Raw genomic sequence first — 25,045 nt, 5'->3', positions numbered from 1 at the left:
ACACACATATGTATGCATTTACACTCACTGGCCACTTTATTAGGTAAAATAACTGCTCAAACTGCTCTTCGATGGAAATTTCTAACCAGCCAATCACATGACCGCAAATCAATGCAATTAGGCACGTAGACATGGTCAAGAGAATCTCCTGTAGTTCAAACCAAGCATCAGAATGGGGAAGTACGGTGATTTCAGTGACTTTGAGCGTGGCATGGTTGTTGGTAACGGACGGGCTGGTCTGAGTATTTCAGAACCTGCCGATCTACTTGGATTTTCATGCAAAAACCTCTCTGGGGTTCACAGAGAGTCGTCGGAAAAAGAGAATATATCCAGTGGGCGGTAGTTTCTTGGGGGCAAATGGCTTGTGGATGCCAGAGGTCAGAAGAGAATGGCCAGACTGGATGTAGCTGATAGAAAGGCAACAGTAACTCAAATAACCACTCATTACACCCGAGGTATGCCGAAGAGCATCTCTGAATGCACAACGCGTGGAACCTTGAGGCGGATGGGCCACAACAGCAGAACCACACTGGGTACCACTCCTGTCAGCAAAGAAGAGGAAACTGAGGCTACAATTCACTCAGGCTCACCAAATAGCCGAAAAGCATCTCTGAATGCACAACGCGTCGAACCTTGAGGCGGATGGGCCACAGCAGCAGAACCACACTGGTTACCACTCCTGTCAGCAAAGAACAGGAAACTGAGGCTACAATTCACTCAGTCTCACCAAATAGCCGAAAAGCATCTCTGAATGCACAACGCGTCGAACCTTGAGGCGGATGGGCCACAGCAGCAGAACCACACTGGGTACCACTCCTCTCAGCTAAGAACAGGAAACTGAGGCTACAATTCACTCAGGCCCACCAAATTTGGACAACAGAAGTTTGGAAAAACGTTGTCTGGTATGATGAGTCTCAATGTCGGTTGCAACATTCGGATGGTATGGTCAGTTTTGGCATCAACAACATGCAGTGTGTTGCGGAAATTATGACGTTGATTTGCCAGAACTGAGCGATGGTGGTATAGTGGTGAGCATAGCTGCCTTCCAAGCAGTTGACCCGGGTTCGATTCCCGGCCATCGCAGCACTACTTTTGTGAGAAATCTGAATTTTCACACTTCAACAGACTGTTTTCCCTGGAACCCGTAACTCTTAGGTCTTCCTGTCTTCCTGTCTTAAGGAGCACCCACCGAAGGGGATGTAGCTCAGTGGTAGAGCGCATGCTTTGCATGTATGAGGCCCCGGGTTCAATCCCCGGCATCTCCATTATTTGTGTTAATAAACCCAATGAAGTAAGAAAGGGTAATCAGCAACACTGATTGTTCCATAAAGGATGAATTATGTTCATAGTTAGACAAACTCACAAGATGAATTGAACTTAATGCTTTCTATTGAACATCAATCCCTTCGAAAAGCTTTAATGTTCATGAGGAGTATACATGGGACACACACATATGTATGCATTTACACTCACTGGCCACTTTATTAGGTAAAATAACTGCTCAAACTGCTCTTCGATGGAAATTTCTAACCAGCCAATCACATGACCGCAAATCAATGCAATTAGGCACGTAGACATGGTCAAGAGAATCTCCTGTAGTTCAAACCAAGCATCAGAATGGGGAAGTACGGTGATTTCAGTGACTTTGAGCGTGGCATGGTTGTTGGTAACGGACGGGCTGGTCTGAGTATTTCAGAACCTGCCGATCTACTTGGATTTTCATGCAAAAACCTCTCTGGGGTTCACAGAGAGTCGTCGGAAAAAGAGAATATATCCAGTGGGCGGTAGTTTCTTGGGGGCAAATGGCTTGTGGATGCCAGAGGTCAGAAGAGAATGGCCAGACTGGATGTAGCTGATAGAAAGGCAACAGTAACTCAAATAACCACTCATTACACCCGAGGTATGCCGAAGAGCATCTCTGAATGCACAACGCGTGGAACCTTGAGGCGGATGGGCCACAACAGCAGAACCACACTGGGTACCATTCCTCTCAGCAAAGAAGAGGAAACTGAGGCTACAATTCACTCAGGCTCACCAAATAGCCGAAAAGCATCTCTGAATGCACAACGCGTCGAACCTTGAGGCGGATGGGCCACAGCAGCAGAACCACACTGGTTACCACTCCTGTCAGCAAAGAACAGGAAACTGAGGCTACAATTCACTCAGTCTCACCAAATAGCCGAAAAGCATCTCTGAATGCACAACGCGTCGAACCTTGAGGCGGATGGGCCACAGCAGCAGAACCACACTGGGTACCACTCCTCTCAGCTAAGAACAGGAAACTGAGGCTACAATTCACTCAGGCCCACCAAATTTGGACAACAGAAGTTTGGAAAAACGTTGTCTGGTATGATGAGTCTCAATGTCGGTTGCAACATTCGGATGGTATGGTCAGAATTTGGCATCAACAACATGCAGTGTGTTGCGGAAATTATGACGTTGATTTGCCAGAACTGAGCGATGGTGGTATAGTGGTGAGCATAGCTGCCTTCCAAGCAGTTGACCCGGGTTCGATTCCCGGCCATCGCAGCACTACTTTTGTGAGAAATCTGAATTTTCACACTTCAACAGACTGTTTTCCATGGAACCCGTAACTCTTAGGTCTTCCTGTCTTCCTGTCTTAAGGAGCACCCACCGAAGGGGATGTAGCTCAGTGGTAGAGCGCATGCTTTGCATGTATGAGGCCCCGGGTTCAATCCCCGGCATCTCCATTATTTGTGTTAATAAACCCAATGAAGTAAGAAAGGGTAATCAGCAACACTGATTGTTCCATAAAGGATGAATTATGTTCATAGTTAGACAAACTCACAAGATGAATTGAACTTAATGCTTTCTATTGAACATCAATCCCTTTGAAAAGCTTTAATGTTCATGAGGAGTATACATGGGACACACACATATGTATGCATTTACACTCACTGGCCACTTTATTAGGTAAAATAACTGCTCAAACTGCTCTTCGATGGAAATTTCTAACCAGCCAATCACATGACCGCAAATCAATGCAATTAGGCACGTAGACATGGTCAAGAGAATCTCCTGTAGTTCAAACCAAGCATCAGAATGGGGAAGTACGGTGATTTCAGTGACTTTGAGCGTGGCATGGTTGTTGGTAACGGACGGGCTGGTCTGAGTATTTCAGAACCTGCCGATCTACTTGGATTTTCATGCAAAAACCTCTCTGGGGTTCACAGAGAGTCGTCGGAAAAAGAGAATATATCCAGTGGGCGGTAGTTTCTTGGGGGCAAATGGCTTGTGGATGCCAGAGGTCAGAAGAGAATGGCCAGACTGGATGTAGCTGATAGAAAGGCAACAGTAACTCAAATAACCACTCATTACACCCGAGGTATGCCGAAGAGCATCTCTGAATGCACAACGCGTGGAACCTTGAGGCGGATGGGCCACAACAGCAGAACCACACTGGGTACCATTCCTCTCAGCAAAGAAGAGGAAACTGAGGCTACAATTCACTCAGGCTCACCAAATAGCCGAAAAGCATCTCTGAATGCACAACGCGTCGAACCTTGAGGCGGATGGGCCACAGCAGCAGAACCACACTGGTTACCACTCCTGTCAGCAAAGAACAGGAAACTGAGGCTACAATTCACTCAGTCTCACCAAATAGCCGAAAAGCATCTCTGAATGCACAACGCGTCGAACCTTGAGGCGGATGGGCCACAGCAGCAGAACCACACTGGGTACCACTCCTCTCAGCTAAGAACAGGAAACTGAGGCTACAATTCACTCAGGCCCACCAAATTTGGACAACAGAAGTTTGGAAAAACGTTGTCTGGTATGATGAGTCTCAATGTCGGTTGCAACATTCGGATGGTATGGTCAGAATTTGGCATCAACAACATGCAGTGTGTTGCGGAAATTATGACGTTGATTTGCCAGAACTGAGCGATGGTGGTATAGTGGTGAGCATAGCTGCCTTCCAAGCAGTTGACCCGGGTTCGATTCCCAGCCATCGCAGCACTACTTTTGTGAGAAATCTGAATTTTCACACTTCAACAGACTGTTTTCCATGGAACCCGTAACTCTTAGGTCTTCCTGTCTTCCTGTCTTAAGGAGCACCCACCGAAGGGGATGTAGCTCAGTGGTAGAGCGCATGCTTTGCATGTATGAGGCCCCGGGTTCAATCCCCGGCATTTCCATTATTTGTGTTAATAAACCCAATGAAGTAAGAAAGGGTAATCAGCAACACTGATTGTTCCATAAAGGATGAATTATGTTCATAGTTAGACAAACTCACAAGATGAATTGAACTTAATGCTTTCTATTGAACATCAATCCCTTCGAAAAGCTTTAATGTTCATGAGGAGTATACATGGGACACACACATATGTATGCATTTACACTCACTGGCCACTTTATTAGGTAAAATAACTGCTCAAACTGCTCTTCGATGGAAATTTCTAACCAGCCAATCACATGACCGCAAATCAATGCAATTAGGCACGTAGACATGGTCAAGAGAATCTCCTGTAGTTCAAACCAAGCATCAGAATGGGGAAGTACGGTGATTTCAGTGACTTTGAGCGTGGCATGGTTGTTGGTAACGGACGGGCTGGTCTGAGTATTTCAGAACCTGCCGATCTACTGGGATTTTCATGCAAAAACCTCTCTGGGGTTAACAGAGAGTCGTCGGAAAAAGAGAATATATCCAGTGGGCGGTAGTTTCTTGAGGGCAAATGCCTTGTGGATGCCAGAGGTCAGAAGAGAATGGCCAGACTGGTTGTAGCTGATAGAAAGGCAACAGTAACTCAAATAACCACTCGTTACAACCGAGGTATGCCGAAGAGCATCTCTGAATGCACAACACGTGGAACCTTGAGGCGGATGGGCCACAGCAGCAGAACCACATTGAGAACAGGAAACTGAGGCTACAATTCACTCAGGCTCACCAAATTTGGACAACAGAAGTTTGGAAAAACGTTGCCTGGTATGATGAGTTTCAATGTCGGTTGCAACATTCGGATGGTATGGTCAGAATTTGGCATCAACAGCATGCAGTGTGTTGCGGAAATTATGACGTTGATGTGCCAGAACTGTGCGATGGTGGTATAGTAGTGAGCATAGCTGCCTTCCCAGCAGTTGACCCGGGTTCAATTCCCAGCCATCGCAGCACTACTTTTGTGAGAAATCTGAATTTTCACACTTCAACAGAGTGTTTTCCATGGAATTCGTAACTCTTAGAACTTCCTGTCTTCCTGTATTAAGGAGCACCCACTGAAGGGGATGTAGCTCAGTGGTAGAGCGCATGCTTCGCATGTATGAGGCCCCGGGTTCAATCCCCGCCATCTCCATTATTTGCATTAATAAACCCAATGAAGTAAGAAAGGGTAATCAGCAACACTGATTGTTCCAAAAAGGATGAAGTATGTTCATAGTTAGACAAGATGAATTGAACTTAATGCTTGCTATTGAACATCAATCCCTTTCGAAAAGCTTTAATGTTCATGAGGAGTATACATGGGACACACACATATGTATGCATTTACACTCACTGGCCACTTTATTAGGTAAAATAACTGCTCCAACTGCTCTTCGATGGAAATTTCTAACCAGCCAATCACATGACCGCAAATCAATGCAATTAGGCACGTAGACATGGTCAAGAGAATCTCCTGTAGTTCAAACCAAGCATCAGAATGGGGAAGTACGGTGATTTCAGTGACTTTGAGCGTGGCATGGTTGTTGGTAACGGACGGGCTGGTCTGAGTATTTCAGAACCTGCCGATCTACTTGGATTTTCATGCAAAAACCTCTCTGGGGTTCACAGAGAGTCGTCGGAAAAAGAGAATATATCCAGTGGGCGGTAGTTTCTTGGGGGCAAATGGCTTGTGGATGCCAGAGGTCAGAAGAGAATGGCCAGACTGGATGTAGCTGATAGAAAGGCAACAGTAACTCAAATAACCACTCATTACACCCGAGGTATGCCGAAGAGCATCTCTGAATGCACAACGCGTGGAACCTTGAGGCGGATGGGCCACAACAGCAGAACCACACTGGGTACCACTCCTTTCAGCAAAGAAGAGGAAACTGAGGCTACAAGTCACTCAGGCTCACCAAATAGCCGAAAAGCATCTCTGAATGCACAACGCGTCGAACCTTGAGGCGGATGGGCCACAGCAGCAGAACCACACTGGTTACCACTCCTGTCAGCAAAGAACAGGAAACTGAGGCTACAATTCACTCAGTCTCACCAAATAGCTGAAAAGCATCTCTGAATGCACAACGCGTCGAACCTTGAGGCGGATGGGCCACAGCAGCAGAACCACACTGGGTACCACTCCTCTCAGCTAAGAACAGGAAACTGAGGCTACAATTCACTCAGGCCCACCAAATTTGGACAACAGAAGTTTGGAAAAACGTTGTCTGGTATGATGAGTCTCAATGTCGGTTGCAACATTTGGATGGTATGGTCAGAATTTGGCATCAACAACATGCAGTATGTTGCGGAAATTATGACGTTGATTTGCCAGAACTGAGCGATGGTGGTATAGTGGTGAGCATAGCTGCCTTCCAAGCAGTTTACCCGGGTTCGATTCCCGGCCATCGCAGCACTCCTTTTGTGAGAAATCTGAATTTTCACACTTCAACAGACTGTTTTCCATGGAACCCGTAACTCTTAGGTCTTCCTGTCTTCCTGTCTTAAGGAGCACCCACCGAAGGGGATGTAGCTCAGTGGTAGAGCGCATGCTTTGCATGTATGAGGCCCCGGGTTCAATCCCCGGCATCTCCATTATTTGTGTTAATAAACCCAATGAAGTAAGAAAGGGTATTCAGCAACACTGATTGTTCCATAAAGGATGAATTATGTTCATAGTTAGACAAACTCACAAGATGAATTGAACTTAATGCTTTCTATTGAACATCAATCCCTTCGAAAAGCTTTAATGTTCATGAGGAGTATACATGGGACACACACATATGTATGCATTTACACTCACTGGCCACTTTATTAGGTAAAATAACTGCTCAAACTGCTCTTCGATGGAAATTTCTAACCAGCCAATCACATGACCGCAAATCAATGCAATTAGGCACGTAGACATGGTCAAGAGAATCTCCTGTAGTTCAAACCAAGCATCAGAATGGGGAAGTACGGTGATTTCAGTGACTTTGAGCGTGGCATGGTTGTTGGTAACGGACGGGCTGGTCTGAGTATTTCAGAACCTGCCGATCTACTTGGATTTTCATGCAAAAACCTCTCTGGGGTTCACAGAGAGTCGTCGGAAAAAGAGAATATATCCAGTGGGCGGTAGTTTCTTGGGGGCAAATGGCTTGTGGATGCCAGAGGTCAGAAGAGAATGGCCAGACTGGATGTAGCTGATAGAAAGGCAACAGTAACTCAAATAACCACTCATTACACCCGAGGTATGCCGAAGAGCATCTCTGAATGCACAACGCGTGGAACCTTGAGGCGGATGGGCCACAACAGCAGAACCACACTGGGTACCACTCCTGTCAGCAAAGAAGAGGAAACTGAGACTACAATTCACTCAGGCTCACCAAATAGCCGAAAAGCATCTCTGAATGCACAACGCGTCGAACCTTGAGGCGGATTGGCCACAGCAGCAGAACCACACTGGTTACCACTCCTGTCAGCAAAGAACAGGAAACTGAGGCTACAATTCACTCAGTCTCACCAAATAGCCGAAAAGCATCTCTGAATGCACAACGCGTCGAACCTTGAGGCGGATGGGCCACAGCAGCAGAACCACACTGGGTACCACTCCTCTCAGCTAAGAACAGGAAACTGAGGCTACAATTCACTCAGGCCCACCAAATTTGGACAACAGAAGTTTGGAAAAACGTTGTCTGGTATGATGAGTCTCAATGTCGGTTGCAACATTCAGATGGTATGGTCAGAATTTGGCATCAACAACATGCAGTGTGTTGCGGAAATTATGACGTTGATTTGCCAGAACTGAGCGATGGTGGTATAGTGGTGAGCATAGCTGCCTTCCAAGCAGTTGACCCGGGTTCGATTCCCGGCCATCGCAGCACTACTTTTGTGAGAAATCTGAATTTTCACACTTCAACAGACTGTTTTCCATGGAACCCGTAACTCTTAGGTCTTCCTGTCTTCCTGTCTTAAGGAGCACCCACCGAAGGGGATGTAGCTCAGTGGTAGAGCGCATGCTTTGCATGTATGAGGCCCCGGGTTCAATCCCCGGCATCTCCATTATTTGTGTTAATAAACCCAATGAAGTAAGAAAGGGTATTCAGCAACACTGATTGTTCCATAAAGGATGAATTATGTTCATAGTTAGACAAACTCACAAGATGAATTGAACTTAATGCTTTCTATTGAACATCAATCCCTTCGAAAAGCTTTAATGTTCATGAGGAGTATACATGGGACACACACATATGTATGCATTTACACTCACTGGCCACTTCATTAGGTAAAATAACTGCTCAAACTGCTCTTCGATGGAAATTTCTAACCAGCCAATCACATGACCGCAAATCAATGCAATTAGGCACGTAGACATGGTCAAGAGAATCTCCTGTAGTTCAAACCAAGCATCAGAATGGGGAAGTACGGTGATTTCAGTGACTTTGAGCGTGGCATGGTTGTTGGTAACGGACGGGCTGGTCTGAGTATTTCAGAACCTGCTGATCTACTTGGATTTTCATGCAAAAACCTCTCTGGGGTTCACAGAGAGTCGTCGGAAAAAGAGAATATATCCAGTGGGCGGTAGTTTCTTGGGGGCAAATGGCTTGTGGATGCCAGAGGTCAGAAGAGAATGGCCAGACTGGATGTAGCTGATAGAAAGGCAACAGTAACTCAAATAACCACTCATTACACCCGAGGTATGCCGAAGAGCATCTCTGAATGCACAACGCGTGGAACCTTGAGGCGGATGGGCCACAACAGCAGAACCACACTGGGTACCACTCCTCTCAGCAAAGAAGAGGAAACTGAGGCTACAATTCAGTCAGGCTCACCAAATAGCCGAAAAGCATCTCTGAATGCACAACGCGTCGAACCTTGAGGCAGATGGGCCACAGCAGCAGAACCACACTGGTTACCACTCCTGTCAGCAAAGAACAGGAAACTGAGGCTACAATTCACTCAGTCTCACCAAATAGCCGAAAAGCATCTCTGAATGCACAACGCGTCGAACCTTGAGGCGGATGGGCCACAGCAGCAGAACCACACTGGGTACCACTCCTCTCAGCTAAGAACAGGAAACTGAGGCTACAATTCACTCAGGCCCACCAAATTTGGACAACAGAAGTTTGGAAAAACGTTGTCTGGTATGATGAGTCTCAATGTCGGTTGCAACATTCGGATGGTATGGTCAGAATTTGGCATCAACAACATGCAGTGTGTTGCGGAAATTATGACGTTGATTTGCCAGAACTGAGCGATGGTGGTATAGTGGTGAGCATAGCTGCCTTCCAAGCAGTTGACCCGGGTTCGATTCCCGGCCATCGCAGCACTACTTTTGTGAGAAATCTGAATTTTCACACTTCAACAGACTGTTTTCCATGGAACCCGTAACTCTTAGGTCTTCCTGTCTTCCTGTCTTAAGGAGCACCCACCGAAGGGGATGTAGCTCAGTGGTAGAGCGCATGCTTTGCATGTATGAGGCCCCGGGTTCAATCCCCAGCATCTCCATTATTTGTGTTAATAAACCCAATGAAGTAAGAAAGGGTATTCAGCAACACTGATTGTTCCATAAAGGATGAATTATGTTCATAGTTAGACAAACTCACAAGATGAATTGAACTTAATGCTTTCTATTGAACATCAATCCCTTCGAAAAGCTTTAATGTTCATGAGGAGTATACATGGGACACACACATATGTATGCATTTACACTCACTGGCCACTTCATTAGGTAAAATAACTGCTCAAACTGCTCTTCGATGGAAATTTCTAACCAGCCAATCACATAACAGCAAATCAATGCAATTAGGCACGTAGACATGGTCAAGATAATCTCCTGTAGTTCAAACCAAGCATAAGAATGGGGAAGTACGGTGATTTCAGTGACTTTGAGCGTGGCATGGTTGTTGGTAACAGACGGGCTGGTCTGAGTATTTCAGAACCTGTCGACCTACTTGGATTTTCATGCAAAAACCTCTCTGGGGTTCACAGAGAGTCGTCGGAAAAAGAGAATATATCCAGTGGGCGGTAGTTTCTTGGGGGCAAATGGCTTGTGGATGCCAGAGGTCAGAAGAGAATGGCCAGACTGGATGTAGCTGATAGAAAGGCAACAGTAACTCAAATAACCACTCATTACACCCGAGGTATGCCGAAGAGCATCTCTGAATGCACAACGCGTGGAACCTTGAGGCGGATGGGCCACAACAGCAGAACCACACTGGGTACCACTCCTCTCAGCAAAGAAGAGGAAACTGAGGCTACAATTCAGTCAGGCTCACCAAATAGCCGAAAAGCATCTCTGAATGCACAACGCGTCGAACCTTGAGGCAGATGGGCCACAGCAGCAGAACCACACTGGTTACCACTCCTGTCAGCAAAGAACAGGAAACTGAGGCTACAATTCACTCAGTCTCACCAAATAGCCGAAAAGCATCTCTGAATGCACAACGCGTCGAACCTTGAGGCGGATGGGCCACAGCAGCAGAACCGCACTGGGTACCACTCCTCTCAGCTAAGAACAGGAAACTGAGGCTACAATTCACTCAGGCCCACCAAATTTGGACAACAGAAGTTTGGAAAAACGTTGTCTGGTATGATGAGTCTCAATGTCGGTTGCAACATTCGGATGGTATGGTCAGAATTTGGCATCAACAACATGCCGTGTGTTGCGGAAATTATGACGTTGATTTGCCAGAACTGAGCGATGGTGGTATAGTGGTGAGCATAGCTGCCTTCCAAGCAGTTGACCCGGGTTCGATTCCCAGCCATCGCAGCACTACTTTTGTGAGAAATCTGAATTTTCACACTTACTTGTTTCCATGACACTCGTAACTCTTAGAACTTCCTGTTTTCCTGTCTTAAGAACCACCCACCGAAGGGGATGTAGCTCAGTGGTAGAGCGCATGCTTTGCATGTATGAGGCCCCGGGTTCAATCCCCGGCATCTCCATTATTTGTGTTAATAAACCCAGTGAAGTAAGAAAGAGTAATCAGCAACACTGATTGTTCCATAAAGGATGAATTATGTTCACAGTTAGACAAACTCACAAGATGAAGTGGACTTACTGCTTGCTATTGAACATAAATCCCTTCAAAAAGCTTTAATGTTCATGAGGAGTATACATGGGACACATACATATATATGCATTTACGCTCACCGGCCACTTTTTTAGGTAAAATAACTGCTCCAACTGCTCTTCGGTGGAAATTTCTAACCAGCCAATCACATGACAGTAAATCAATGCAATTAGGCATATAGACATGGTCAAGACAATCTACTGTAGTTCAAACCAAGCATCAGAATGGGGAAGTACGGTGATTTCAGTGACTTTGAACGTGGCATGGTTGTTGGTAACAGACGGGCTGATCTGAGTATTTCAGAACCTGCCGATCTACTGGGATTTTCATGCAAAAACCTCTCTGGGTTTGACAGAGAGTCGTCGGAAAAAGAGAAAATATCCAGTGGGCCGTAGTTTCTTGAGGGCAAATGCCTTGTGGATGCCAGAGGTCAGAAGAGAATGGCCAGACTGGTTGTAGCTGATAGAAAGGCAACAGTAACTCAAATAACCACTCGTTACAACCGAGGTATGCCAAAGAGCATCTCTGAATGCACAACACGTGGAACCTTGAGGCGGATGGGCCACAGCAGCAGAACCACATTGAGAACAGGAAACTGAGGCTACAATTCACTCAGGCTCACCAAATTTGGACAACAGAAGTTTGGAAAAACGTTGCCTGGTATGATGAGTTTCAATGTCGGTTGCAACATTCGGATGGTATGGTCAGAATTTGGCATCAACAGCATGCAGTGTGTTGCGGAAATTATGACGTTGATGTGCCAGAACTGTGCGATGGTGGTATAGTAGTGAGCATAGCTGCCTTCCCAGCAGTTGACCCGGGTTCAATTCCCAGCCATCGCAGCACTTTTGTGAGAAATCTGAATTTTCACACTTCAACAGAGTGTTTTCCATGGAACTCGTAACTCTTAGAACTTCCTGTCCTTCTGTATTAAGGAGCACCCACTGAAGGGGATGTAGCTCAGTGGTAGAGCGCATGCTTCGCATGTATGAGGCCCCGGGTTCAATCCCCGGCATCTCCATTATTTGCATTAATAAACCCAATGAAGTAAGAAAGGGTAATCAGCCACACTGATTGTTCCAATAAGGATGAAGTCTGTTCATAGTTAGACAAGATGAATTGAACTTAATGCTTGCTATTGAACATCAATCCCTTTCGAAAAGCTTTAATGTTCATGAGGAGTATACATGGGACACACACATATGTATGCATTTACACTCACTGGCCACTTTATTAGGTAAAATAACTGCTCCAACTGCTCTTCGATGGAAATTTCTAACCAGCCTATCACATGACCGCAAATCAATGCAATTAGGCACGTAGACATGGTCAAGAGAATCTCCTGTAGTTCAAACCAAGCATCAGAATGGGGAAGTACGGTGATTTCAGTGACTTTGAGCGTGGCATGGTTGTTGGTAACGGACGGGCTGATCTGAGTATTTCAGAACCTGCCGATCTACTTGGATTTTCATGCAAAAACCTCTCTGGGGTTCACAGAGAGTCGTCGGAAAAAGAGAATATATCCAGTGGGCGGTAGTTTCTTGGGGGCAAATGGCTTGTGGATGCCAGAGGTCAGAAGAGAATGGCCAGACTGGATGTAGCTGATAGAAAGGCAACAGTAACTCAAATAACCACTCATTACACCCGAGGTATGCCGAAGAGCATCTCTGAATGCACAACGCGTGGAACCTTGAGGCGGATGGGCCACAGCAGCAGAAACACACTGGTTACCACTCCTGTCAGCAAAGAACAGGAAACTGAGGCTACAATTCACTCAGTCTCACCAAATAGCCGAAAAGCATCTTTTTTTTTTTTTTTTTTTTTTTTTTTTTACCTTGTCTGCACACATATTATTGATTGATACCATGACGGTAGAAACCAAAAGTGTATATATGTGCATTATTACTATATGTAATATATACATATATATATACGCACACATATGCGTACACATACATAAATATACACATACAAACCCAGTGTTTTTTTTTTTTTTTTTTTTTGGGGGGGTGGGGGGGGGGGGGGGGTGACGACATCCACTGCCAATCCAGGAAGCAGGAACACACGGAGACACACGTCAAGCACTGGAAATCTGCAACAAAAAAAAAAAACCACAAACAAAGCACGAAACCGGCACGGAGCCATCCAAAACACGAACAGCAATCGACCTAAATCTTGAGATCTGATCGCAGTCTGAGCTAAGCTATCGCTACCGCTACCTAAACCCAAAAACTAGAGAGCCAGCATGCAGGTGAACAAGCCAGTGTGTATGTCTATGTGTGTGTGTGTGTATGTATATGATCATGCATGTGTGTGTGTGTGTGTGTGCGTGTGTGTGTGTGTGTGTGTATGCATGTGACTAAATGACTATATGTGTGTGTGTGTGTGTGTGTGTGTGTGTGTGTGTGTGTGTGTGTGTGTGTGTGTGTGTGTAATAAACCAAACAAAGCTCCACCTGAAGTGTATCTATAGTGGGGGAGGGGGGGGAGCAACCCCGCCACCCGCGAGACCAGAGGCCGACAAGGAAGAGCCCGGAACCCAGGCCACCGGCAACCCCACAGAGGGGAGAAGTAGGAGGGAGGCAACCCACCGCCTGCGAGGCCCCCCCCCCACCCGGCGGCGGCTGAGGGGGCCCGCGGGCGGGGCCCCCACGGCGCGGAAAGAAGCAGCCAGGGATCCCGCGGCGGCGGACCGCGACCCAGGCAATCCCCGGCCACCCGGCCCGGGCCGGACACGCGGCCAGGAGGCCCCCACCCTTCAGGCCAACGACCCCCACCCGGCAGGGGGCCAGCCTGCCCGGAGAGACAGAGCCGCCCCGGCCGCCGACGCGGGCAGGTGCACCCGTCCCCCACGAAAGTGGCCCTCCAAGACCAGAGGGGCGCCCCGCCGTAGAGGCAGCGGGGGGGACCGGAGACGGGCCCGGAGAGAGGGAACCCCCCAACAAGGCGACACCCGCGCAGGCCCGACAACGGAGGGCCCCAGACCCAGGCATCCCATTCATTCATCCATTCACCTATTCGATACCTATACTAATAATAATATAATATACTATACATAATAATAATAATAATACTAATAATAATACTAATAATAATAATAATAATAACCATCTTTGTATAAAATAATATTGATAAATTATTAAGTTTTTGATGTCCTGCCAATGGAGGCTCAAATCCTCCATGGCAGGACCCTTCCATACCGCATTCCCACCGACACAGACATACAATCACGCACCGTTTCCCCCTCCCCGGGGGGATCCAGCACCGCCAGAAGGCACCCCAGGCTGCACGGCGGGCCCCGCCAGGCCCGGGTAACCCGACCCACCCGTCCCAGGCCCAGGCCGGTGAGGGAACGCGGGTGATGTGGGACCCCCTCCCGCCCCTTGTGTTGAGTGCATGTGATTAATGCCATAAAAACAGGGAGGAGGGAGGGCCAAGTATCGATTGACACAGACCCCCCCCCCTCCCGAACTACGTGTCCTTGTCAAATGTATTTATTAAGTGTTGAATGTGCAGTGTCTATTTTGCAGTTAAAACCGTGAGGCGGGGAGTGCCAGGCCCCGCGGGACAGTGCCCCCCACGACCCGGACCCCCCGCCTTTCGCCTATGTGCGTATGAATCGTGTAGGGGGGGCAAGAGGGGGAGCGGAGGCCGAAGCCAGGAAGCAGGACCAGCAAAGCCGGCCCTGATAAGACACCCGCGTCCCCCCACCGGCCGTCCAGTAGACGGGGGCCGGCCCCCCGAGCCGGGCAAGGGCCCCACCGTACCTCCAAGGGCGCCCCCGGCGCCGCCGGAGCCCCCAGACGGAGGGGGAAACGGTCCAACATCCTCCCATTCATACTGACAACATAAGACATAGATACCTGGGAATGGTGCCACCCCGCCGTCGCGCCCGCCCGTGCACCCCCCGGTCAGGGGAGGCCCGCTCCCCGGACCCGGCCCCACCCCCCCCCGAGGCCACCCCGGCGGACACCCCAAGGGTCCCGGAGTCCCCACATCCGCAGGGGCACTTGGCCCCCGCCCAGCGACGGAGGACCAAGGCAGCAATGCCCCCCCAGCGCAGACAGCCACCCTCCACCCAGGCAGGGCCGGGCCCTCCGGGTGGGACCCCCACGTCCACGGCCCCGCCCCCCCCGGGAGGCCCGGAGACGCCCCAGCCACAGCCCCCCGCCCGAGCCCTCCCCAGCCACCCCCCCCCCCACCGCCATGAGGTAACCCCCCCCACAGGCCCCCAAGGCCCCCACCGGCTAGGGACAGGGCCCCGCGGCCCCCCCCACCGCCCATCAGGGGCCACCCGAGGCCCGCGCCCCAGACCCACTAAGCCGACCCCCAACCCCAAGGGCTACGAGATCACCACCCCCCCGCCCCCACTAGGTAACGAAGCCAATAAACGGGGACCACAGAGAGTGCAATTCAGCCGAATGTTGTTCAGTGGAGGCAGACATTATCTCACTACTAATATGATCTGATAAAAGATTCCTAAAATGGTTGATACATAAACTGGATTTTTGTTTCCAATTTACTAGAATGGTTTTCTTTGCGATACATAAGGCAGTGAGAACCCGGTGTGTCCAATTAGGATCTATTTGAGTGTCTCCCAGGTGACCTAATATACATACCGTGGGGCACACTGGGATTCTGTGGTTGATCCATGTGGATAAATCCTCACAAATCTCCTTCCAGAACCTCTGTACCGGTGTACAGAACCATAAAGCATGCATATAATTATCTGGGGTGTTCTCTGTGCACTGTGAACAGATATTAGAGGTGACAAAGCCCATCTGGAACATCCTTTGTCCAGTATAATGTATTCTATGAAGAACTTTGTACTGTATAAGTTGTAGGTTTGGGTTTTTAGTCATAGTAAACGTATTTAAGCATATTTGTGACCAAGAAAACTGGTCGGTATTAAGAGAGAGATCCGCCTCCCACTTAGAGATCGGGAGAGAGACTGAATCGTCCAGTTTAGACACTAACCTGTAGAGTTTTGATAACAACTTTAAAGTGCTTAGATTCAATAAATCTATTATCTTAGCGGGAAGTTGTAAATCTAATTGGCTAATTTTGTATGTTTTATTTATTATTGCCTTAAGTTGTTGATACTCTAAAAATTTATTCCTGCTAACTCCGTATTGAACAATAAGTGTATTGAAAGGTACAAACTGTCCTCCTACAATTACGTGCTGTAAGTACCGTATTCCTTGATCTCTCCATTGAACGAAGTTAACCATCTTTTTATCCTTTTTCACGATGTCTGGGTTGTTCCATATGGGTGTACGGTCACATGGAAAAAGTGAAATTTTAGCTATTTTAAGAAATTCCCACCAAGCTGATAAAGTTGTGCTAATATTAATGCTTTTGAAACATTGATAACGTTTGATACTTTGACTAATAAATGGTAACTCTGAGATTTCTAGTTCATTACAAAACACTTGCTCTGAGTCCAGCCATTGACTATCTAAAGGATGATCTTTTGACCATTTTACAATATACTGTAACTTACTGGCTATGAAGTAATACTGAAAATTAGGTAATTCTAAACCTCCATATTCTTTGGATTTTTGCAATGTCTTTAAACTAATACGTGGAGTTTTATTTTTCCACAGAAATTTTGATACATATGAGTCCAACGATTTAAACCAGGAAAGAGGGGGTTTGCATGGTATCATTGAGAAAAAATAATTTACTTTTGGTAAAACCATCATTTTAATGGTGGCTATTCTACCCATGAGCGAAATGGGGAGAGAGCTCCATCTGGAAAGATCATCTTCTATTTTCTTTATAAGCTGAACATGATTTAATTTTATTAACTCTGACAGCCTAGGGGAGATGTTTATGCCTAGATATCTAATGTTCCCTGATTGTAATTGAGTATTGGTTATATTCCTAAAATTGCAGTTAACACACAAAACAGTGGATTTAGACCAATTAATAGAATAATCAGACAGAGATGAAAATCCCTCTATAAGTGCAATTGTCTGTGATAGTGAAGATCGTGAGTTCTGGAGGAAGAGGAGTACGTCATCCGCATAAAGACTTATTTTGTGCTCTAATATTTTACATTGTATACCTTTAATATTTTGATTTTGTCTAATAGCTGCTGCTAAAGGTTCAATAAATATTGCAAATAATGAGGGAGAGAGAGGGCAACCCTGTCTAGTGCCTCTTTGCAAGGTAAAACTTGTAGAGATTTGATCATTTGTCCTTACACGTGCCTTGGGAGAGCTGTATAATATTTTTATCCAGTACATGAAAGATTCGCCAAATCCAAATGTATGCAAAGTTGCCAATAGAAACTTCCAATTTACCTTATCAAATGCTTTTTCCGCGTCTAAGGATATAATAGTAGTCTCCTGTTTATTGATACTCGAATAGTCTATAATATTTAATAATCTGCGAATATTAGTAGACGAATGTCTACCTTTAATGAAGCCTGTTTGATCCGGATGTATAATAGAAGGGGTGACTCTTTTCAGACGTTCAGTAATGGCCTTGCTAATTATTTTAAGGTCTACATTTATCAATGAAATTGGGCGGTAGCTCGATGGGAGCAAGGGATCCTTGTCCGGTTTTAATAAAAGACTAATATTAGCAGAGTTCATATTTAAGGGTAAGCTTTTATTCTCCCTAGCATTTAGAATCATTTTATAAAATGTTGGTGCTAATATACTCCAGAATTCCTTGTAAAATTCAGCTGGGAAACCATCTGGGCCCGGAGCTTTATTATTGGGCATATGTTGAAGAGCTTCATGGAGTTCTCCTATTGAGAGCGGTGAGTCTAAATTCGTAACCTGTTCCTGATGTAACTTCGGCAGATTAATGTCTCCAAGAAACTCATTAATGGATTGATCAGATGGTTCAATTTGTGACGAGTATAATTTATAGTAAAAGTCTCTAAAGACTGAATTTATTAAACAGGGATCATGTGTAACTCCCCCTGACTGGTCCTTAATGGATGTTATGGTTGTTTTTTCTTTGTTTATTTTTAATTGATTGGCTAAGTATTTTCCCGATCTGTTAGCATGTGCAAAGTTTTCCAGGCGAAGCCTTTGTACTAGAAACTGTGTTTTTGCGTCAATTATTTTATTTAATTCTATTTTAGTTTTCCTTATTCTGTTAAGGATACGTTCGTCTGCAGAGGTCTGGAAGGCCTCCTCTAGCGTCTTTATTTCACACTCTAATTCTTTTGTTTTTAAGTTGTCTTTTTTTTTCTTATTTGAAGAAAAGGAAATTATTTTGCCTCGCATTACTGCTTTTCCTGCTTCCCATAGAACGCTCGCTGATATTTCCGGCTGGTCGTTATTTTGTAAAAATATATCCCATTCTTTCTTAAAAAAATTAATAAAGTCGGGGTCTTTGAGCAATGATGTATTAAATCTCCAAACTTTGGAAGATGATACGCTCCCGAAAAGCATCTCTGAATGCACAACGCGTCGAACCTTGAGGCGGATGGGCCACAGCAGCAGAACCACACTGGGTACCACTCCTCTCAGCTAAGAACAGGAAACTGAGGCTACAATTCACTCAGGCCCACCAAATTTGGACAACAGAAGTTTGGAAAAACGTTGTCTGGTATGATAAGTCTCAATGTCGGTTGCAACATTCGGATGGTATGGTCAGAATTTGGCATCAACAACATGCAGTGTGTTGCGGAAATTATGACGTTGATTTGCCAGAACTGAGCGATGGTGGTATAGTGGTGAGCATAGCTGCCTTCCAAGCAGTTGACCCGGGTTCGATTCCCGGCCATCGCAGCACTACTTTTGTGAGAAATCTGAATTTTCACACTTCAACAGACTGTTTTCCATGGAACCCGTAACTCTTAGGTCTTCCTGTCTTCCTGTCTTAAGGAGCACCCACCGAAGGGGATGTAGCTCAGTGGTAGAGCGCATGCTTTGCATGTATGAGGCCCCGGGTTCAATCCCCGGCATCTCCATTATTTGTGTTGATAAACCCAATGAAGTAAGAAAGGGTAATCAGCAACACTGATTGTTCCATAAAGGATGAATTATGTTCATAGTTAGACAAACTCACAAGATGAATTGAACTTAATGCTTTCTATTGAACATCAATCCCTTCGAAAAGCTTTAATGTTCATGAGGAGTATACATGGGACACACACATATGTATGCATTTACACTCACTGGCCACTTTATTAGGTAAAATAACTGCTCAAACTGCTCTTCGATGGAAATTTCTAACCAGCCAATCACATGACCGCAAATCAATGCAATTAGGCACGTAGACATGGTCAAGAGAATCTCCTGTAGTTCAAACCAAGCATCAGAATGGGGAAGTACGGTGATTTCAGTGACTTTGAGCGTGGCATGGTTGTTGGTAACGGACGGGCTGGTCTGAGTATTTCAGAACCTGCCGATCTACTTGGATTTTCATGCAAAAACCTCTCTGGGGTTCACAGAGAGTCGTCGGAAAAAGAGAATATATCCAGTGGGCGGTAGTTTCTTGGGGGCAAATGGCTTGTGGATGCCAGAGGTCAGAAGAGAATGGCCAGACTGGATGTAGCTGATAGAAAGGCAACAGTAACTCAAATAACCACTCATTACACCCGAGGTATGCCGAAGAGCATCTCTGAATGCACAACGCGTGGAACCTTGAGGCGGATGGGCCACAACAGCAGAACCACACTGGGTACCACTCCTCTCAGCAAAGAAGAGGAAACTGAGGCTACAATTCACTCAGGCTCACCAAATAGCCGAAAAGCATCTCTGAATGCACAACGCGTCGAACCTTGAGGCGGATGGGCCACAGCAGCAGAACCACACTGGGTACCACTCCTCTCAGCTAAGAACAGGAAACTGAGGCTACAATTCACTCAGGCCCACCAAATTTGGACAACAGAAGTTTGGAAAAACGTTGTCTGGTATGATGAGTCTCAATATCGGTTGCAACATTCGGTTGGTGTGGTCAGAATTTGGCATCAACAACATACAGTGTGTTGCGGAAATTATGACGTTGATGTGCCAGAACTGTGCGATGGTGGTATAGTAGTGAGCATAGCTGCCTTCCAAGCAGTTGACCCGGGTTGGATTCCCGGCCATCGCAGCACTACTTTTGTGAAAAATCTGAATTTTCACACTTCAACATACTTGTTTCCATTAACTCTTAGAACTTCCTGTCTTCCTGTCTTCAGGCGCACCCACGAAGGGGATGTAGAGCGCATGCTTTGCATGTATGAGGCCCCGGGTTCAATCCTCGGCATCTCCTTTATTTGTGTTAATAAACCCAATGAAGTAAGAAAGAGTAACCAGCAACACTGATTGTTCCATAAAGGATGAATTATGTTCACAGCTAGTCAAACTAAAAAGATGAATTGGGCTTGCTATTGAACATCAATCCCTTCAAAAAGCTTTAATTTTCATGAGGTGTATACATGGGACACATACATATGTATGCATTTACACTCACCGGCCACTTTATTAGGTAAAATAACTGCTCCAACTGCTCTTCGATGGAAGTTTCTAACCAGCCAATCACATGACAGCAAATCAATACAATTTGGCACGTAGATATGGTCAAGAGAATCTCCTGTAGTTCAAACCAAGCATCAGAATGGGGAAGTACGGTGATTTCAGTGACTTTGAACATGGCATGGTTGTTGGTAACAGACGGGCTGATCTGAGTATTTCAGAACCTGCCGATCTACTGGGATTTTCATGCAAAAACCTCTCTGGGGTTGACAGAGAGTCGTCGGAAAAAGAGAAAATATCCAGTGGGCGGTAGTTTCTTGAGGGCAAATGCCTTGTGGATGCCAGAGGTCAGAAGAGAATGGCCAGACTGGTTGTAGCTTATAGAAAGGCAACAGTAACTCAAACAACCACTCATTACAACCGAGGTATGCCGAAGAGCATCTCTGAATGCACAACACGTGGAACCTTGAGGCGGATGGGCCACAGCAGCAGAACCACATTGAGAACAGGAAACTGAGGCTACAATTCACTCAGGCTCACCAAATTTGGACAACAGAAGTTTGGAAAAACGTTGCCTGGTATGATGAGTTTCAATGTCGGTTGCAACATTCGGATGGTATGGTCAGAATTTGGCATCAACAGCATGCAGTGTGTTGCGGAAATTATGACGTTGATGTGCCAGAACTGTGCGATGGTGGTATAGTAGTGAGCATAGCTGCCTTCCCAGCAGTTGACCGGGTTCAATTCCCAGCCATCGCAGCACTACTTTTTGTGAGAAATCTGAATTTTCACACTTCAACAGAGTGTTTTCCATGGAACTCGTAACTCTTAGAACTTCCTGTCTTCCTGTATTAAGGAGCACCCACCGAAGGGGATGTAGCTCAGTGGTAGAGCATATGCTTCGCATGTATGAGGCCCCGGGTTCAATCCTCGGCATCTCCATTATTTGCATTAATAAACCCAATGAAGTAAGAAAGGGGTAATCAGCAACACTGATTGTTCCAAAAAGGATGAAGTATGTTCGTAGTTAGACAAAATCACAAGGTGAATTGAACTTAATGCTTGCTATTGAACATCAATCCCTTTCGAAAAGCTTTAATGTTCATGAGGAGTATACATGGGACACACACATATGTATGCATTTACACTCACTGGCCACTTTATTAGGTAAAATAACTGCTCCAACTGCTCTTCGATGGAAATTTCTAACCAGCCAATCACATGACCGCAAATCAATGCAATTAGGCACGTAGACATGGTCAAGAGAATCTCCTGTAGTTCAAACCAAGCATCAGAATGGGGAAGTACGGTGATTTCAGTGACTTTGAGCGTGGCATGGTTGTTGGTAACCGACGGGCTGGTCTGAGTATTTCAGAACCTGCCGATCTACTTGGATTTTCATGCAAAAACCTCTCTGGGGTTCACAGAGAGTCGTCGGAAAAAGAGAATATATCCAGTGGGCGGTAGTTTCTTGGGGGCAAATGGCTTGTGGATGCCAGAGGTCAGAAGAGAATGGCCAGACTGGATGTAGCTGATAGAAAGGCAACAGTAACTCAAATAACCACTCATTACACCCGAGGTATGCCGAAGAGCATCTCTGAATGCACAACGCGTGGAACCTTGAGGCGGATGGGCCACAACAGCAGAACCACACTGGGTACCACTCCTGTCAGCAAAGAAGAGGAAACTGAGGCTACAATTCACTCAGGCTCACCAAATAGCCGAAAAGCATCTCTGAATGCACAACGCGTCGAACCTTGAGGCGGATGGGCCACAGCAGCAGAACCACTCTGGTTACCACTCCTGTCAGCAAAGAACAGGAAACTGAGGCTACAATTCACTCAGTCTCACCAAATAGCCGAAAAGCATCTCTGAATGCACAACGCGTCGAACCTTGAGGCGGATGGGCCACAGCAGCAGAACCACACTGGGTACCACTCCTCTCAGCTAAGAACAGGAAACTGAGGCTACAATTCACTCAGGCCCACCAAGTTTGGACAACAGAAGTTTGGAAAAACGTTGTCTGGTATGATGAGTCTCAATGTCGGTTGCAACATTCGGATGGTATGGTCAGAATTTGGCATCAACAACATGCAGTGTGTTGCGGAAATTATGACGTTGATTTGCCAGAACTGAGCGATGGTGGTATAGTGGTGAGCATAGCTGCCTTCCAAGCAGTTGACCCGGGTTCGATTCCCGGCCATCGCAGCACTACTTTTGTGAGAAATCTGAATTTTCACACTTCAACAGACTGTTTTCCATGGAACCCGTAACTCTTAGGTCTTCCTGTCTTCCTGTCTTAAGGAGCACCCACCAAAGGGGATGTAGCTCAGTGGAAGAGCGCATGCTTTGCATGTATGAGGCCCCGGGTTCAATCCCCGGCATCTCCATTATTTGTGTTAATAAACCCAATGAAGTAAGAAAGGGTAATCAGCAACACTGATTGTTCCATAAAGGATGAATTATGTTCATAGTTAGACAAACTCACAAGATGAATTTAACTTAATGCTTTCTATTGAACATCAATCCCTTCGAAATGCTTTAATGTTCATGAGGAGTATACATGGGACACACACATATGTATGCATTTACACTCACTGGCCACTTTATTAGGTAAAATAACTGCTCAAACTGCTCTTCGATGGAAATTTCTAACCAGCCAATCACATGACCGCAAATCAATGCAATTAGGCACGTAGACATGGTCAAGAGAATCTCCTGTAGTTCAAACCAAGCATCAGAATGGGGAAGTACGGTGATTTCAGTGACTTTGAGCGTGGCATGGTTGTTGGTAAAGGACGGGCTGGTCTGAGTATTTCAGAACCTGCCGATCTACTTGGATTTTCATGCAAAAACCTCTCTGGGGTTCACAGAGAGTCGTCGGAAAAAGAGAATATATCCAGTGGGCGGTAGTTTCTTGGGGGCAAATGGCTTGTGGATGCCAGAGGTCAGAAGAGAATGGCCAGACTGGATGTAGCTGATAGAAAGGCAACAGTAACTCAAATAACCACTCATTACACCCGAGGTATGCCGAAGAGCATCTCTGAATGCACAACGCGTGGAACCTTGAGGCGGATGGGCCACAACAGCAGAACCACACTGGGTACCACTCCTGTCAGCAAAGAAGAGGAAACTGAGGCTACAATTCACTCAGGCTCACCAAATAGCCGAAAAGCATCTCTGAATGCACAACGCGTCGAACCTTGAGGCGGATGGGCCACAGCAGCAGAACCACACTGGTTACCACTCCTGTCAGCAAAGAACAGGAAACTGAGGCTACAATTCACTCAGTCTCACCAAATAGCCGAAAAGCATCTCTGAATGCACAACGCGTCGAACCTTGAGGCGGATGGGCCACAGCAGCAGAACCACACTGGGTACCACTCCTCTCAGCTAAGAACAGGAAACTGAGGCTACAATTCACTCAGGCCCACCAAATCTGGACAACAGAAGTTTGGAAAAACATTGTCTGGTATGATGAGTCTCAATGTCGGTTGCAACATTCGGATGGTATGGTCAGAATTTGGCATCAACAACATGCAGTGTGTTGCGGAAATTATGACGTTGATTTGCCAGAACTGAGCGATGGTGGTATAGTGGTGAGCATAGCTGCCTTCCAAGCAGTTGACCCGGGTTCGATTCCCGGCCATCGCAGCACTACTTTCGTGAGAAATCTGAATTTTCACACTTACTTGTTTCCATGGAACTCGTAACTCTTAGAACTTCCTGTTTTCCTGTCTTAAGAACCACCCACCGAAGGGGATGTAGCTCAGTGGTAGAGCGCATGCTTTGCATGTATGAGGCCCCGGGTTCAATCCCCGGCATCTCCATTATTTGTGTTAATAAACCCAATGAAGTAATTCAAAGCATTCAAAGCATCTCTGAATGCACAATGTGTCAAACCTTGAGGCGGATGGGCCACAGCAGCAGAACCACACTGGTTACCACTCCTGTCAGCAAAGAAGAGGAAACTGAGGCTACAATTCACTCAGAATCACCAAATAGCCGAAAAGCATCTCTGAATGCACAACGCGTCGAACCTTGAGGCGGATGGGCCACAGCAGCAGAACCACACTGGGTACCACTCCTCTCAGCTAAGAACAGGAAACTGAGGCTACAATTCTCTCAGGCCCACCAAATTTGGACAACAGAAGTTTGGAAAAACGTTGTCTGGTATGATGAGTCTCAATGTCGGTTGCAACATTCGGATGGTATTGTCAGAATTTGGCATCAACAACATGCAGTGTGTTGCGGAAATTATGACGTTGATTTGCCAGAACTGAGCGATGGTGGTATAGTGGTGAGCATAGCTGCCTTCCAAGCAGTTGACCCGGGTTCGATTCCCGGCCATCGCAGCACTACTTTTGTGAGAAATCTGAATTTTCACACTTACTTGTTTCCATGGAACTC

At 46.2% G+C, this 25,045-nt stretch overlaps 25 non-coding genes across 25 annotated transcripts; all 25 read left to right on the top strand.

Moving 5' to 3' along the window:
- The first annotated feature begins 1,011 nt into the window (after positions 1–1,011).
- Positions 1,012–1,083, top strand: trnag-ucc (transfer RNA glycine (anticodon UCC)). The gene has a single exon. It is a non-coding gene; the product is annotated as a tRNA-Gly (tRNA).
- A 110-nt stretch (positions 1,084–1,193) lies between these two features.
- Positions 1,194–1,265, top strand: trnaa-ugc (transfer RNA alanine (anticodon UGC)). The gene has a single exon. It is a non-coding gene; the product is annotated as a tRNA-Ala (tRNA).
- Positions 1,266–2,457: 1,192 nt separating this feature from the next.
- Positions 2,458–2,529, top strand: trnag-ucc (transfer RNA glycine (anticodon UCC)). Its single transcript has one exon. It is a non-coding gene; the product is annotated as a tRNA-Gly (tRNA).
- Positions 2,530–2,639: 110 nt separating this feature from the next.
- On the top strand, positions 2,640–2,711 carry trnaa-ugc (transfer RNA alanine (anticodon UGC)). Its single transcript has one exon. It is a non-coding gene; the product is annotated as a tRNA-Ala (tRNA).
- A 1,192-nt stretch (positions 2,712–3,903) lies between these two features.
- Positions 3,904–3,975, top strand: trnag-ucc (transfer RNA glycine (anticodon UCC)). The gene has a single exon. It is a non-coding gene; the product is annotated as a tRNA-Gly (tRNA).
- A 110-nt stretch (positions 3,976–4,085) lies between these two features.
- On the top strand, positions 4,086–4,157 carry trnaa-ugc (transfer RNA alanine (anticodon UGC)). Its single transcript has one exon. It is a non-coding gene; the product is annotated as a tRNA-Ala (tRNA).
- Positions 4,158–5,237: 1,080 nt separating this feature from the next.
- On the top strand, positions 5,238–5,309 carry trnaa-cgc (transfer RNA alanine (anticodon CGC)). Its single transcript has one exon. It is a non-coding gene; the product is annotated as a tRNA-Ala (tRNA).
- Positions 5,310–6,494: 1,185 nt separating this feature from the next.
- trnag-ucc (transfer RNA glycine (anticodon UCC)) lies at positions 6,495–6,566 on the top strand. The gene has a single exon. It is a non-coding gene; the product is annotated as a tRNA-Gly (tRNA).
- Positions 6,567–6,676: 110 nt separating this feature from the next.
- On the top strand, positions 6,677–6,748 carry trnaa-ugc (transfer RNA alanine (anticodon UGC)). Its single transcript has one exon. It is a non-coding gene; the product is annotated as a tRNA-Ala (tRNA).
- A 1,192-nt stretch (positions 6,749–7,940) lies between these two features.
- On the top strand, positions 7,941–8,012 carry trnag-ucc (transfer RNA glycine (anticodon UCC)). The gene has a single exon. It is a non-coding gene; the product is annotated as a tRNA-Gly (tRNA).
- A 110-nt stretch (positions 8,013–8,122) lies between these two features.
- trnaa-ugc (transfer RNA alanine (anticodon UGC)) lies at positions 8,123–8,194 on the top strand. The gene has a single exon. It is a non-coding gene; the product is annotated as a tRNA-Ala (tRNA).
- Positions 8,195–9,386: 1,192 nt separating this feature from the next.
- trnag-ucc (transfer RNA glycine (anticodon UCC)) lies at positions 9,387–9,458 on the top strand. The gene has a single exon. It is a non-coding gene; the product is annotated as a tRNA-Gly (tRNA).
- Positions 9,459–9,568: 110 nt separating this feature from the next.
- Positions 9,569–9,640, top strand: trnaa-ugc (transfer RNA alanine (anticodon UGC)). The gene has a single exon. It is a non-coding gene; the product is annotated as a tRNA-Ala (tRNA).
- A 1,192-nt stretch (positions 9,641–10,832) lies between these two features.
- Positions 10,833–10,904, top strand: trnag-ucc (transfer RNA glycine (anticodon UCC)). Its single transcript has one exon. It is a non-coding gene; the product is annotated as a tRNA-Gly (tRNA).
- Positions 10,905–11,008: 104 nt separating this feature from the next.
- On the top strand, positions 11,009–11,080 carry trnaa-ugc (transfer RNA alanine (anticodon UGC)). The gene has a single exon. It is a non-coding gene; the product is annotated as a tRNA-Ala (tRNA).
- Positions 11,081–12,157: 1,077 nt separating this feature from the next.
- On the top strand, positions 12,158–12,229 carry trnaa-cgc (transfer RNA alanine (anticodon CGC)). Its single transcript has one exon. It is a non-coding gene; the product is annotated as a tRNA-Ala (tRNA).
- Positions 12,230–18,889: 6,660 nt separating this feature from the next.
- On the top strand, positions 18,890–18,961 carry trnag-ucc (transfer RNA glycine (anticodon UCC)). Its single transcript has one exon. It is a non-coding gene; the product is annotated as a tRNA-Gly (tRNA).
- Positions 18,962–19,071: 110 nt separating this feature from the next.
- trnaa-ugc (transfer RNA alanine (anticodon UGC)) lies at positions 19,072–19,143 on the top strand. The gene has a single exon. It is a non-coding gene; the product is annotated as a tRNA-Ala (tRNA).
- A 1,055-nt stretch (positions 19,144–20,198) lies between these two features.
- trnag-ucc (transfer RNA glycine (anticodon UCC)) lies at positions 20,199–20,270 on the top strand. The gene has a single exon. It is a non-coding gene; the product is annotated as a tRNA-Gly (tRNA).
- A 1,235-nt stretch (positions 20,271–21,505) lies between these two features.
- trnaa-cgc (transfer RNA alanine (anticodon CGC)) lies at positions 21,506–21,577 on the top strand. Its single transcript has one exon. It is a non-coding gene; the product is annotated as a tRNA-Ala (tRNA).
- A 1,194-nt stretch (positions 21,578–22,771) lies between these two features.
- trnag-ucc (transfer RNA glycine (anticodon UCC)) lies at positions 22,772–22,843 on the top strand. The gene has a single exon. It is a non-coding gene; the product is annotated as a tRNA-Gly (tRNA).
- A 110-nt stretch (positions 22,844–22,953) lies between these two features.
- On the top strand, positions 22,954–23,025 carry trnaa-ugc (transfer RNA alanine (anticodon UGC)). Its single transcript has one exon. It is a non-coding gene; the product is annotated as a tRNA-Ala (tRNA).
- A 1,192-nt stretch (positions 23,026–24,217) lies between these two features.
- trnag-ucc (transfer RNA glycine (anticodon UCC)) lies at positions 24,218–24,289 on the top strand. Its single transcript has one exon. It is a non-coding gene; the product is annotated as a tRNA-Gly (tRNA).
- A 104-nt stretch (positions 24,290–24,393) lies between these two features.
- On the top strand, positions 24,394–24,465 carry trnaa-ugc (transfer RNA alanine (anticodon UGC)). Its single transcript has one exon. It is a non-coding gene; the product is annotated as a tRNA-Ala (tRNA).
- A 453-nt stretch (positions 24,466–24,918) lies between these two features.
- Positions 24,919–24,990, top strand: trnag-ucc (transfer RNA glycine (anticodon UCC)). Its single transcript has one exon. It is a non-coding gene; the product is annotated as a tRNA-Gly (tRNA).
- Positions 24,991–25,045: the final 55 nt, after the last annotated feature.

Source organism: Cololabis saira, chromosome 8 (assembly GCF_033807715.1).
Source record: "Cololabis saira isolate AMF1-May2022 chromosome 8, fColSai1.1, whole genome shotgun sequence".
Lineage (NCBI taxonomy): Eukaryota > Metazoa > Chordata > Actinopteri > Beloniformes > Belonidae > Cololabis > Cololabis saira.
Note: the sequence above shows the minus strand (reverse complement) of the source record. Positions and strands in the feature narration are given on the sequence as shown.